This window comes from Acanthochromis polyacanthus, chromosome 18, assembly GCF_021347895.1.
Source record: "Acanthochromis polyacanthus isolate Apoly-LR-REF ecotype Palm Island chromosome 18, KAUST_Apoly_ChrSc, whole genome shotgun sequence".
Lineage (NCBI taxonomy): Eukaryota > Metazoa > Chordata > Actinopteri > Pomacentridae > Acanthochromis > Acanthochromis polyacanthus.
In genome coordinates this window covers 21,872,853-21,886,602 of record NC_067130.1, presented here as the reverse complement: position 1 = coordinate 21,886,602, position 13,750 = coordinate 21,872,853, and the positions used below count along the sequence as shown (strand labels likewise).

The 13,750-nt window shown below is 40.6% G+C and overlaps 1 protein-coding gene and 1 long non-coding RNA gene across 2 annotated transcripts in view; both read left to right on the top strand.

Annotated features, from left to right (window-relative positions):
* ttc28 (tetratricopeptide repeat domain 28) overlaps positions 1-13,750 on the top strand; it is a 244,762-nt gene that overhangs the window by 47,977 nt on the left and 183,035 nt on the right.
* On the top strand, positions 2,098-4,614 carry LOC127530907 (uncharacterized). The gene is made up of 7 exons (XR_007937674.1): positions 2,098-2,263; positions 2,461-2,553; positions 3,467-3,559; positions 3,643-3,789; positions 3,887-4,018; positions 4,120-4,206; positions 4,490-4,614. It is a non-coding gene; the product is annotated as an uncharacterized LOC127530907 (long non-coding RNA).

The following is a 13,750-nucleotide window of genomic DNA, read 5'->3' as shown; positions in this document are numbered from 1 at the left end:
CAGAGTCCCAGCAAGAAAAAACATGCCATATGTTGTTAGACAGTGACTAAATTTCACAGGTAGGTAGATGTAGAGGTGTTGACCTTTCTTTGATGATGTAAAGGTTTCATACTGAATCATGCACTAATGTATCTGCATAACTGATCTTTCTGCTTGTTTTTCCCTTTTGTCCTGCTGTGAAGGCCACAAAGGGACCACTGCCCCTCATCAATAACATACACCTCTCGAAGGGAGGTGTGGTGATGAACCTGATAAAGCTTGCTGGACCCAATCACCACCATCACCATCCAGAGAAGATGAGATGCTCACAGAGGAGTCTTCTGTTATCCAGCCACAGTGGATCTGATGTGGACTACAAACCACCATCGTCACCAGCATCCAGTGATGATGAGGTGCTTGCACAGGAGTCCCAGTCATCCTGCCACAGTTCACCAGAGAAGCACCACAGTCATTTGTCATCCATTGAAACTGAGATTGGGGAATCAAAGGACCAGAAGACCAAAGGTAAATCAGTTCAAACAGGTATGCAGTCAAAAGGAAAAAGGATGCTTCAACATCGCAAAAAAGGCTGCAGATTACTGTTAAAACAAGCAAAAAAAAGGATGGTGCCAGGGTCTGGGACAAAGCTCATTACTGTGTATACTGTAAAAAGGCTCAATTGAAGATAGCCAGACATCTAGAAAGAAAGCATAGTGATGAACAAGATGTTGGCTATGCTTTTAGTTTCCCAGTTGGCTCCAAACAAAGGAAGATACTGATAGAAGGCCTTCGTAACAAGGGTGACTGGGAACACAATCTTAGTGTCTTAGAGGATGGATGTGGTGAAATTGTAACATGGAAACAGCCCTCCGGAAAGGTAGACATAGAGAGCTACCTACCATGTCAACACTGTTATGCAATGTTCAAGAGGACTGAGCTCTGGAGACATGAGAAGTCATGTAGAGAACGGAAAGAGGAAAGACAAAAGGCAAAAGAGCAAGAGTACAAAAATCTTCCTCACATCTAATTCCAGTCAGAGAATCATGCAATGGAGTACAAAAGATCATTCACTCTATGCTACAGGATCGTGTAACCTGTCATATCAGGACTGATGAGATGATTTGTGCATATGGAGATGCATTATTTGCAAAAAAGGGCCGTGAAGATTCTCAGCACAGATACATTGCACAAAGCTGAGAGAACTGGGACGGTTTGTGTTGGCTGCCAAGGAGATTGACAAGCATGTCAGAGGTCTTAAAGACATTTGTGATCCAGCAAATTTTCAACTGGCAATTAAAGCAGCTAGGCGTGTGTCCAAACTACGATGCAAGCAAGAACGAATATGGAAAGCCATCTACAGCTGTTAAAATTGGTTTTTCACTCAAAGGGGCAACTGAGGCCTGGATAGGCCACTGCTTGATGATGTCTGATGTCAAAACTGAGAATAAGGCAAAAAAGTTCAAGGAGTTGCTGGAGAACTCGTGGTCCACTTACGTGGCAACTAATGCTCACAGCACAATGGAGCAACGGAGGTGGAACAGAGAAGACAATGTACCTCTGACAGAGGATGTAGTGACTCTACAGAACTACCTGAGGAAAGCTGAGGATGAGGCAAAGGCAGAGTTTGACAGAGCATGCGAGTACTACAGCATACAGAAAGTTAAGTGAGAGCCTTCTTGCACAAATAATCGTGTTCAATAAGAAGCGTGAAGGGAAGAAGCATCACGTTTAACTCTCGAGACATAATCTAAAAGCAGACACTGGCCCTGTGAATAGGACATATATGAGACTCTGTCGCCTGTGGGAAAAACAACTGAGCCACAGGCTGACACGTTGGTGACACGTGGAAAGAGAGGAGAAAGGTCCCATCCTACTTCTTGAGCGCACAAAAGCTTCGCTTGACTTCCTGATTGAAACGAAGGAAGTTGGCATACTTGAGGAGAATCCATTCTGTTTGCAAGGCTTGGTACAAAACCAATCTTCGTGGGTGTGACTGCCTCAGAAATATGCAGAAGAGAGCAAAGCCAAAAACCCAGAACTGCTGAGGTCAACAAAGTTAAGAAAGCATGTTGCTACCCTATGCCAGCTTCTTGACCTCAACAATCAGGAACTGAGCAAGTTGCTCGTTTTATGGGACACGATATAAGAGTCCACTGCGAGTATTATCGGCAGACAGATAAAACATTCCAAGTGGCCAAGATTGGCAAACTTCTGTTTGCAATGGAGCATGGAGCACAGTCACTGAAAGGGAAGAGTCTGCAAACACTGGACTCTGTTATCAGTGGTATGTGAATTAATATTAATACAATTTTAAAGTCATCACTCTTCCAACTACACTGTCTTCTGTCTGTCTTTCTGTCTGTCTCCGTCTCTCTGTCTTTTCTGTCCACTGTGTGTATTTTTGTATCTTTCTGCATATTTTGACTTTCATTTCATTGTAAAAATAAGTTTACTAATTTCCTACTGTGAATATTTTCATAGGCAAAGGACATGCAGCCAGCCCAGCCAAAGGTCTGAAAGATGTCAGAAAGAGAAGGACGTCAGATACAGGCAGACAACGGGAAGCTTATGATGGTATGCAACAAAAATCACATCAGTGTTCACATTAGGAATAGGGATGTCAGCGTCATAGTGTTAATGCTTGTGATTGATTTGCAAACCTTGAATATTTTTTTTTCAAATTAATCATATTCAGGGCTGCACAGTGGAATTGTGGTTTGCACTTTCGCCTTGCAGCAAGAAGATCCCCGGTTCAAATCCCGGCCTGGGCCTGGGATCTTTCTGCATGGAGTTTGCATGTTCTCCCTGTGCATGCGTGGGTTTTCTCCGGGTACTCCGGCTTCCTCCCACAGTCCAAAAAACATCTGAGGTTAATTGGTTACTCTAAATTGTCCATAGGTGTGAATGTGATTGTGTGTCTGTATATGTAGCCCTGTGACAGACTGGTGACCTGTCCAGGGTGTCCCCTGCCTTCCCCGAGTCAGCTGGGATAGGCTCCAGCACCCCCTGCGACCCCAGTGAGGAGAAAGTGGTGTATAGAGGATGGATGGATAATCATATAAGTTTCACCTAAAATTTACCAGATGTTCTTGTTCCGACAAATATCTGTTAAAACACCAATAGGTCCCAGTTAGCAGTGCAACCTCTGACAACTGAACCAATACTTTCCATAGTAACGGTACACAAAAGCACATACATACATGGCGTACGTCCACTCTAAGCCGGGTTTTTTAATGCGATTTTTTTTTTTCATAGCATCTTTTTTCATTTGACAGCTAATTAAGATTTCTGTCTGTCTGAGCTCACAGTTGAAATTCAGCTACCATGCATGCTTGAGCATGTTTGTTAAAAATAAGAAATGGAACAAATTATTTGCTTGACTGAGCTGAGGTTTGAAGGTTTTCTGTACATGTACAGTTTTTCAGAAAAACTTAGACATGTTCTGAATGATTGTCTATATGTATGTTTCTAATATATGCTTCATCAGATGGAAAACAGCTATCCACCACAAGTTCATCAGCTCAGAGGCACAAGAAGACTGTCACAAGACTTAGACATGATGGAGATGATGATGACTCTGGTAATTCAAGGCACAACTAACACAAGTGAAGAGTCTCGAAACTGAGCTTGGTATTTACATGGTACAAATGTCATTTTTCACAGATGGAGAGGTGCCACATTCAGCTGCAGCAAGGTCACTTGCAAAAAGACAATGGCAGAAGGAAAGAAGAAAACATGATGAAGATGATGGTGGTGCTGATGATGGTGATCGGAAAGATGACAACACCAGTGAAGGCACTGAAAACACAGGTAACACTCTGTGTGACTTGAATCTTCTTTCACTGCACCATTGTCAAGATTCTGAGATGTAAGCAATTTCATTTGACTGAAACATCATCTTGCACAGTTGGAGAGTTGCAAGAAGGCACCAACAGAGAGCCACAAAAGATGACTACAGCAAAAGAAAAACGTGATGATGACAGTGATGATGACGGTGATGTGAGTGATGGCAAGGCTGGTCCAGGCACTGAAAACACAGGTAATGTTTTTTGTCTGACTTGGACCTTATTTCACTGTAGTATTGGCATATTCCTTACAGATGTAAGGACTTCAACTCTATCAAAACATGTTCTTGTATAGATGGCGTGGTGCACCAGGAGACAGGTGGAAGACCACCTGTTAAGCAAACAAAGAGAACTACAGAAAAACATGATGATAATGATGATGGTAAGTCTGTAACATTGGCACGAATGAAGTGTTCTAAATCAGAGTTCAGTATTTTTACTTCGTCTTTTTTGGTTTTCACATTCCAAAATATCAGCAGTCAAATACAAATGTGTATCCTCAAAGCATATACATCCAAACTTTAAAATACTGTACAGTCTAAACATTATGGAGTTATCGTCCCTCCCACCAGCCTTCTCTACTGTTATTGTTTGTAATACGCAAGTGTCAGCAATCAGTATGGTTGAGTTTTGCATTTTTATGGTGGTAATGACATCTTTTACAGATAGACAGGAGCCACACTCAACTTTAGGAAGCTCAGCTGTTGACCAACCAAAGAGAACTGCAACCACAAGGCAAGCTGATGGTGACGATGAAGATAGCAGTGACTCTGAGTATGGTAAGCAGAAGCAAAAATCTCATTCTGTGGTTCAGTCCTTTTTTTTTTTTTTTTTTTATTAATCTGGTCCTCTTAAACGTGCAGAGAGGCTACACTTGACGAAATGGTGTAGTTTTGTCTTCACCTCACTACTGGTAATGTTGTCTTGAACAAGGTTTACTGATCTTGGTCTAGTGAGTCAGCTCTACTGTTAATATGCATGAAGTAAATTGTAAGACCTTGTAGAACAGTTATCTCTTACCATGTTTACATACAGTGGGTACAGAAAGTATTCAGACCCCTTGAAATTTTTCACTCTGTGTCATTGCAGCCATTTGCCAAAATCAAAAAGTTCATTTTATTTCTCATTAATGTACACTCAGCACCCCATCTTGACAGAAAAAAACAGAAATGTAGAAATTTTTGCAAATTTATTAAAAAAGAAAAACTGAAATATCACATGGTCAGAAGTGTTCAGACCCTTTGCAGCGACATTCATATTTAACTCACATGCTGTCCATTTCTTCTGATCCTCCTCGAGATGGTTCTGCTTCTTTATTGGAGTCCAGCTGTGTTTAATTAAACTGATTGGACTTGATTAGGAAAGGCACACACCTGTCTATATAAGACCTTACAGCTCACAGTGCATGCAGAGCAAATGAGAATCATGAGGTGGAAGGAACTGCCCAAGGAGCTCAGAGACAGAATTGTGGCAAGGCACAGATCTGGACAAGGTTACAAAAGAATTTCTGCAGCACTCAAGGTTCCTCAGAGCACAGTGGCCTCCATAATCCTCAAATGGAAGAAGTTTGGGACGACCACAACTCTTCCTAGACCTGGCCGTCCAGCCAAACTGAGCAATGGTGGGAGAAGAGCCTTGGTGAGAGAGGTAAAGAAGAACCCAAAGATCACTGTGGCTGAGCTCCAGAGATGCAGTCGGGAGATAGGAGAAAGTTCCACAAAGTCAACTATCACTGCAGCCCTCCACCAGTCGGGGCTTTATGGCAGAGTGGCCCGACGGAAACCTCTCCTCAGTGCAAGACACATGAAGCCGCATAGAGTTTAAAAAACACATGAAGGACTCCCAGACTATGAGAAATAAGATTCTCTGGTCTGATGAGACCAAGATTGAACTTTTTGGTGTTAATTCTAAGCGGTATGTGTGGAGAAAACCAGGCACTGCTCATCACCTGCCCAATACAATCCCTACAGTGAAACATGGTGGTGGGAGCATCATGCTGTGGGGGTGTTTTCAGCTGCAGGGACAGGACGACTGGTTGCAATTGAAGAAGGACGAATGCTGCCAAGTACAGAGATATCCTGGAGGAAAACGTCTTCCAGAGTGCTCAGGACCTCAGACTGGGCCGAAGGTTCACCTTTCAACAGGCAATGACCCTAAGCACACAGCTAAAATAACAAAGGAGTGGCTTCAGAACAGCTCTGTGACCGTTCTTGACTGGCCCAGCCAGAGCCCTGACCTAAACCCCTTTTTTTTTTTTCTTTTTTTTTTTTCTCCCCCTTTCTGACCTAAACCCAATTGAGCATCTCTGGAGAGACCTCAAAATGGCTGTCCACCAACGTTCACCATCCAACCTGACAGAACTGGAGAGGATCTGCAAGGAAGAATGGCAGAGGATCCCCAAATCCAGGTGTGAAAAACTTGTTGCGTGATTCCCAATAAGACTCATGGCTGTAGGAGCTGAAAAGGGAGCTTCTACTCAATACTAAGCACAGGGGCTGCTCTGCCTTTTTTTCAGTGGGTTATCCATTTTAATCACAGTGCACATCTCCTTACTTGCAAATGTTCCACCACAAAAATTCCACCCGTCACTATTTTGAGGCACACTGAAGTCACATCCTTCACTCATTCCTGCCCACGACAACTGTGATTGGTTTAAAGAAGAAAAAAAACAAGCCAGAGTGTTTGAATGATGGTGTGATGTAGCCAGTCCAAGATAGACTACTGGTGCAACAACTTGCTGTAATACTACTTGCAGTGAGAATAAACAAATGCAGAATGCTACATGATTTTAACTTGCAATATCAAACACATTTGATATTATTGGGCAACTGGCCACAATGAGTCTGTGAGTAATGTGGACGTAGTAAAGTGGATCTGAAAACCCCTCATATTACCAAATAATCTGAGACGAATATCAATTCAGACTATGATCGGATTAGATTTCCTTCGATTCTTGGAAAAGCCATCCAGACACCCCTGTAGTCTGAGCCCAGCATTAGCTGAATTTGTGGCTTTATGACTAGAAATTACCTTAGTCACGTAAACAAGTGTGGTTTTGCCAATATTTCTCAATTTTCCAGATGAAGCACTGTTATCTTCAATTCAATTCATTTTTATTTATATAGCGCTAATTCACAACATATCATCTTATAGCGCTTCACATAGTAAGATGAAGACCTTGAAATTTTGCAACCCAAAAGACCAGCAAGAAAATGTTTTAACTTGCATTTTACACAAAGAAGACAAAACAAAAAACACATAAAATTGACAGAACAATAAACAGAACAAAAACTACAATAAGGATGTCATTTTTCTTTTTGTTGCTGCATTTATGCTCAGACACGAAATCTCAAAATGCTGGTGTGGACAGAAAACCTGTTTGACACACAAAGGTGTTTCAAATTTTCAGCATTAGTTGGACATGGTCTGAGTGTGAGATAAAATCTGCGCAGTGTGGCTGCATCAGTCTGTGTGGCCTCCAGGCGCCCACCACAAATGAGACCATTCATCTTTGCTCCCATACATGGCACAAACACCGTCTTTCTCTCTGTCGCACCACACACACACACACACACACACACACACACACACACACACACAAACACACAACACACACACACACACCACACACACACACACACACACACACACACACACACATTTCCGTCTAATCCGCTCATTCTTCTCTGCAGCCACAGCAGGTATTTCACCTGCTGTTGTTTCTCTTTTATCCACCTCCACTGCACAGACAGCCTTCACTCTCTAATCTCTGAGCTGCCTCTTCTTATCTGTGCTGTTTCCTGGTTTTCAAATTTCTGTCATGCTGTTGTTTGTGAAGAATACCCTGTGTCCTAGAAATTTATATTCATATACAACTACTTGACTTCCTAAGTATGTTTTTCTAGGCAACAAATAGTCCAAATTGATTCTGAAATGCATGGGTTAACTATTGTACTGTCTAAACATTATGTAAGGAAGATTTATATTTTTCTATAATAAAACTTTCAATTTTTTGGGCCACTTACTGTAATTTTACAGATTTTCTTGTTTTGGTAAAATACAGATAGTAACTAGTAATATCACACACAAAACATATTAATTTACATATGAACCATAAAAAACACAAGTTTCAGTGATTCCATCATAGATAATTCAGCGTTATAGGAGCCATGGAACCTCAAGACTGCCACAATATAAATGGCAGAAATTACTTTCAAACAGCATAAGTGTCATGTACCTCTTGTCTAGTTCAGTCCACACAACCACTATCATGGGGAAGACTGCTGACTTGAAAATTTGAACAGAAGACGATCAACACCCTCCACAAGGAAGGTAGGCCAATGAAAACTGTAGTAGGAAAAGCTGCACAAACAACAGAGATGACCACAGTCTTGAGAGGATTGTTCAGAGAAAAGTCGATTCAAAAATTGGGAGAGCTTCACAACCATTGGACTGAGGCTGGTGTCAGTGTATCCACCAAGCACAGGCATCTTTGGTAAAGAAACTACAACTGTTGCATTCTTAATATCAAGACACTCCTTAAAGAGAGACAATGTTAGAAGGCCTTGACGGGCTAAAAAAAAAAAAAACAACTGGCCTGTTGCTCAGTGATCCGAAGCCTCTTTTCAGATTAAAGTAAATTTTACATTCATTTGGAATAAAGGTCCTACAGTTTGGAGGAAGAGTGGAGAGACTCAGAATCCAAGGTGATTGAAGTCCAGTGTGAAGTTTCCACAGTCTGTGATGATTTGGCCGTCAGGTCATCTACTTCTGTTGGTCCACTGTACTTATAAAGTCCAAAGTCAATGCAGCATCTGAGAGGAGATTGTAAGAACTTCATACTTCCATCTGCTGATCAGCTTTATGGAGATGCTGATTTTCTTTTCCAGCAAGACTTAACACTTGCCCAGGTAAAACTACTACCAATGGTTTGCTGACTATGGCGTTACTGTGCTGATTGGTCAGCCAACTCATCTGACCTGAGCTCCATAGAACGTCTTAGTGTCAAGAGGAAAGTGAGAAACATTAGCTATCAGCTCCTCTGTTTGGAATCAGTTTCCAGTTTGGGTTCTGGAGGCAGACACCTTCTCTATTTTTAAGATTAGGCTTGTAGAGGCTAAGCCAATGCTTGAAGCCCTGAGGTGCTTTAACAGGACTTAAAAGTTGACGTGCTGACAAACTTTACCACATCTGATGAAGAGAGCCAAGACCAATGCTGTCGGTTCCAGTAATCTATATTTTTATTACTTCAAACAATTGTAGTCCAACAGTTTTTATGTTAAAACAAACAATTCATTGTTGCCGGCTTTTCAGCGGCTTCTTCGGCCAGTCAAAACTGTTTTTCCTTTCGGCGGAACACCTGCCCGACAAAGATTGGTTCTTATTTATAATATAATGAGCTCATTGGCTCCTAAAGGCTTAAACTTTTTTATTTGATAAAACTATAGGTAGGACTGCTCAGGATCACCTGAGCTGTCCCTTAGTTATTATGCTATGGTTTAGACTGCCGGGGGATTCCCATGATGCACTGGGCTCCTCTTCTCTACTCTCTCTATCTATACCGTTACATATCACCAATATGTCACTAACTCTGTGTTTCCTAGGAGGTTCTGTGTCCTGTGCTTGTCCTCTTCTCCAGAGGTCGCTAATCTGGAGCTACAAATTGCTAATCTGCAGCCTCACCACCTTGCATCCTGCCATTCCCACCCCAACACCTCCTGCTATCCCCACTCCTCTCATTCCCCACATCCTCTCACCTAACCAGTCAAGGCAGATGGCCACCTTCCCTGAGCCTGGTTCTGTCAAGGTTTCTTTCCCCTCCCTATCCCAGGTTTTGTCGTTCCTTCCTACTGTCACTCATAGAGAATCAAAGGCTACTTTGATTGTTGGTTTTCTCTGTTCTCTGTAATTCGGAAGATCTGTACCTTACTGTAATAAGCACTTTGAGATGCCAGTATGTTATGAATCTACACTACATAAATAAAATTGAATGGAACTAAAGCCCAACTACATCAAAAATGTACATATGATCACATGATTCCCAGTCTCTCAGTACTTCTGCACAAATCCCATCCTGTGGAAAAAGGATGTACATTCACACATACATCCACTAATGACAGCGAAGTTTACCAAGCAGCAACACAATCATTGAGTGCAGGATGTGGAGTGAAAAACACAGGAATCAGGGCAAATCTACCACTGCTTCACTTCCTATTTTACTCCAGCACTCAGTGAGGAAGCTATAGTTAAAGTCTCTTGATAAATTACACATCTCTTGCCAGCAGTGAAAGCTCTCAGCAACGTGATGAAGAGCTTTCCTTAATCAGGAAATGCTCTCGTTCAGCTGGATGGGGGAAGTGCAGTTGGTGGGAGCGGCTGTATTATAGTAAGAATCTGTCTGTCATCACGAGGAAGCTAGGAATTACATTTTGGAAAGAACAAAATGCAAAAATGAATTAAATGTAAGGGTGAATCTTGGTATTTCTTAGAGTTAACATTTTTATCACTTCATATACAAATATTTTCTCACTATATACACATACATCACTGCTCTGCTAAATATTTTGCATCATTGTTGTTGGATATGTTTGTAATTGGATTTCATTTATTCACACTATAATAGACATTTCTGTTTATGAATGGTCAGAAATAACAGGAAAATCATGATTTCAGTCAAATAGGTAAAAGACAGACAGGGATTGATCAATTATTGGCCTGACTAATCATCAACGCTGAATCTGGCATTTTTAAGATTACAGATATTGTTATTTTATTGACAAATTATCACAAAATAAGGTAAATGCACTCTATTTGGCTCTAAGTCTATCATGTTGGTCACAAGTAACAGCCAGTCACTGAAAGCCATTGTTTACAGACTGGGACTGATGAGCACATTACTGATCAGAGAAATTCCAGTGAATTGGCAGGCAGACCTGTGTTTTGAAGATGAGTATTAGACACCACTGAAGTTGTAACAGTGCAACAGTCTTCAATAAGCATGTATAGTGTGTCTCTTATACGAGATTCCCCAATAAACCACCAGTAGGTGTTAACAAGTGGTGCAGCTGAAATTACTAAGCCGACAGCCCTAGGCTCTGGCTCTGGCTATGGTCAGAGGTCTGCATTGTTACTTAGCCTGTGGCTAATGTATCTGGAGTACCCCAAAATCTTTCTAAAGCTTAACTTCAACAGTCTGCTCTAACTTACAGACATGTCTCTAGCTGAGAAACAATCAGCAAAAACAGAACAAGAAGCATTAGCTGCTTCATAGTGGCTAAAGCTATGCTAGCGGCTAGTGGCTAATTAGGAGTCAGTCACAGATCACCTCGAAACAATGTCTGAAAAACAATAAAATATATTCTTTAAGATGTGGGTTGGCAATAAAGTGAGAGAAGCAGTGAAGAATAAAAAAACAGAGAAGAAAGGAAGACAACTGCAGGAGAGAAAACTGTTATTGATCGTAAATTAATTGAATCTCACAGTTAGAGTTGCCACCTTTCAGAAATGAAATAAAGGACGGCCACCACGGCTTCTTGGGGCCACAGTTCAGTGAAATTGAAAGATATTCACAGATTCAGACTTCCGTGATCAAAAACTCATTAGATATACGTTGTGAAAATATTACATGTGTGTGTAAGTGGACAATGTGCTACAAGCCCAGTTTATTCAAAGTAGCTGTCTTTCAAGTTGCAGGAATAACATTGGTGTCAATAGGAGCCAGCTGAAGGCTACCTTCTTGCTGCTGCTTTGGAGCGGGATTTTACATTGCTGAAGTATTTGAAACTGTTGACGTTGATACTGAACAAGTATCCGATGGCTTCTTCCTGCACTGCCGTTTTTATCTTAAGGTGATCTCACCATAAAACAGCTGATTCATCCCCCTGTGTAACCTTCAGCACTCCAATAAATCAATGTGACCACAACATAAAACACTCCTCTCCCATCCCTCGGCTTGAGTGCAAGTAAGGAGATCGTGAGGTCAGTTGGATCTGTGTTGGAGAACTTGTACACTATCGGTCAGTGGGGTCAGAGCGTAGCGCAATTCAAATTACACCAATTACAAACCGTGAGGAGGAGCTGTTTGGTAAATATCAGATCTCTCCGAATGTGTCGTACTTATCTATGTGCGCTGTTTGTGCTGTTGAAAGGAAAGCATTGTATTGTAACAGAGCCGAACACTTCCTGTGACATTGATCTCTCGGGGGCCCCTCGGGAAAAGCTGGAGCAGGCGAGGAGAGGGACCTCTGCTACTGCATGTGTTAAGCACTGATTGGCTAATAAAAACTATCAGCCCCCCCCCAAGTTATAGTTCAAGGTTCAATACGTCAACAACAAAATCAGTTCTTTGGCTGCAATGATGGATTAAACAAAACTCAGCAACTTGTGATTCATCAGGGATATGTTTCTAATAGCACTCAGTTTATACTCAAATCAAGGTTTTAAACATTATTTTTTCAAATTCATATGCCACACCTAGCTAGTGGGATGTTTATTCAGAACTATTTTAGTTATAACCTTTCATGGTTAATGCGTAGTTTTGTAGATATTATATGCACAGTTATTGGACGTTTTTAATGGTGTTAAATCCTTCCATTTTAAACAAAATAGCATTTACACCTTAAATTCACTGTTTAAATAATGATTAGAATAAATCAAATATCATCATGCAGGGCTTTTGAATGATTATTCATGCACAGTTTCAGTGTTTTAAGGATAGAAATCCTTTAATATTATGTCATTTAGGGAATTTTTACTGATTAAATGAATCTAAATATTATAACATTTTTATTTTTTTTTTTAAATACTATATGCACATGTTTAATGTTGGTGTAAGCGGTCTAGAAATCCCTAAAATTGTGACATTAAAAGGACTTGTATTGTATGTATAGGCTGTTTTTATTTGTAAACAATATCTTGCAATCAAACAATTAGTTAAAGGCAAAATCAATCGTCATGTTATTAGCTTTATTTCCTACATTGGAAGTCTTTTCGAAGCGCTACAACCCCTTAAAACACTAGAGATTGTACAGAGATGTTTATCCCAAACAATATTTAGGTATTTCAATCTCAAATTCAAGCTGAATTAATATTTAAAGTGGCTGATATGAGTATGTATATATACTAATATTTTAAGCAGTTCTAAATGCTTTCAGTGTAAAAAAACGCCCATAGCCCCAAACTCCACAATTTAAGATTTTGTGTTTCTCGTTGTAATAAATAATATACCATCAATTTCTATCATTTTTAAATCAGTTGGACAACTTTCTTGTTCACCTAGTTTTTTTTCCAGATAAAACTGTTTACTGTGTTATCAGATTTCATTTTTAATAGGTTTGATGTATTGTTTTACAGTTTTAATTTTTTACATTATTTCTGCACATCAACTGTGGACTCTTACTGAGCTTTTAGAGTACATTGGAAAAATAAATGTAGTCGTTGCAATTGTCTCTGTTAAGTAAATCAAAATAAACAAATAATGAAATGAGCATATGTAGAAGCAGTAGTACATCCCTGTCTTGTACTTATCTTTAGGGTTCTTTTCCTCGGTGTTGATATGAATGCAGCAGTATAACGTCCTTTCAAAGCTGAAGTCTCAGCACAACCAATACAGATATCCTGAATCAACCACATCTGTGTTATTCATCCTGCACGCGAATCCTATTGATCGTAGTACACTGATGGGGTCCCAACAGCTTGTGAGCGGGGAAAATCATTTTTGAAAATAACTACACTAATACTGCTTCAGCTCTTCCATGAGAAAATAAATTCAGCATGAGTCAACAGCGAAGATAAGGGGGTGTGTGTGTTGTGTGTGTAGTGTGCTCGTGTCGGTGCTGTGTGTGTGTGGTGTATGTGTCTGTTGTGCTGTGTGTGTGTGGTTGTGTGTGTTGTGTGTGTGTGTAGTCCCGATGTGTTGTGGACGCCCG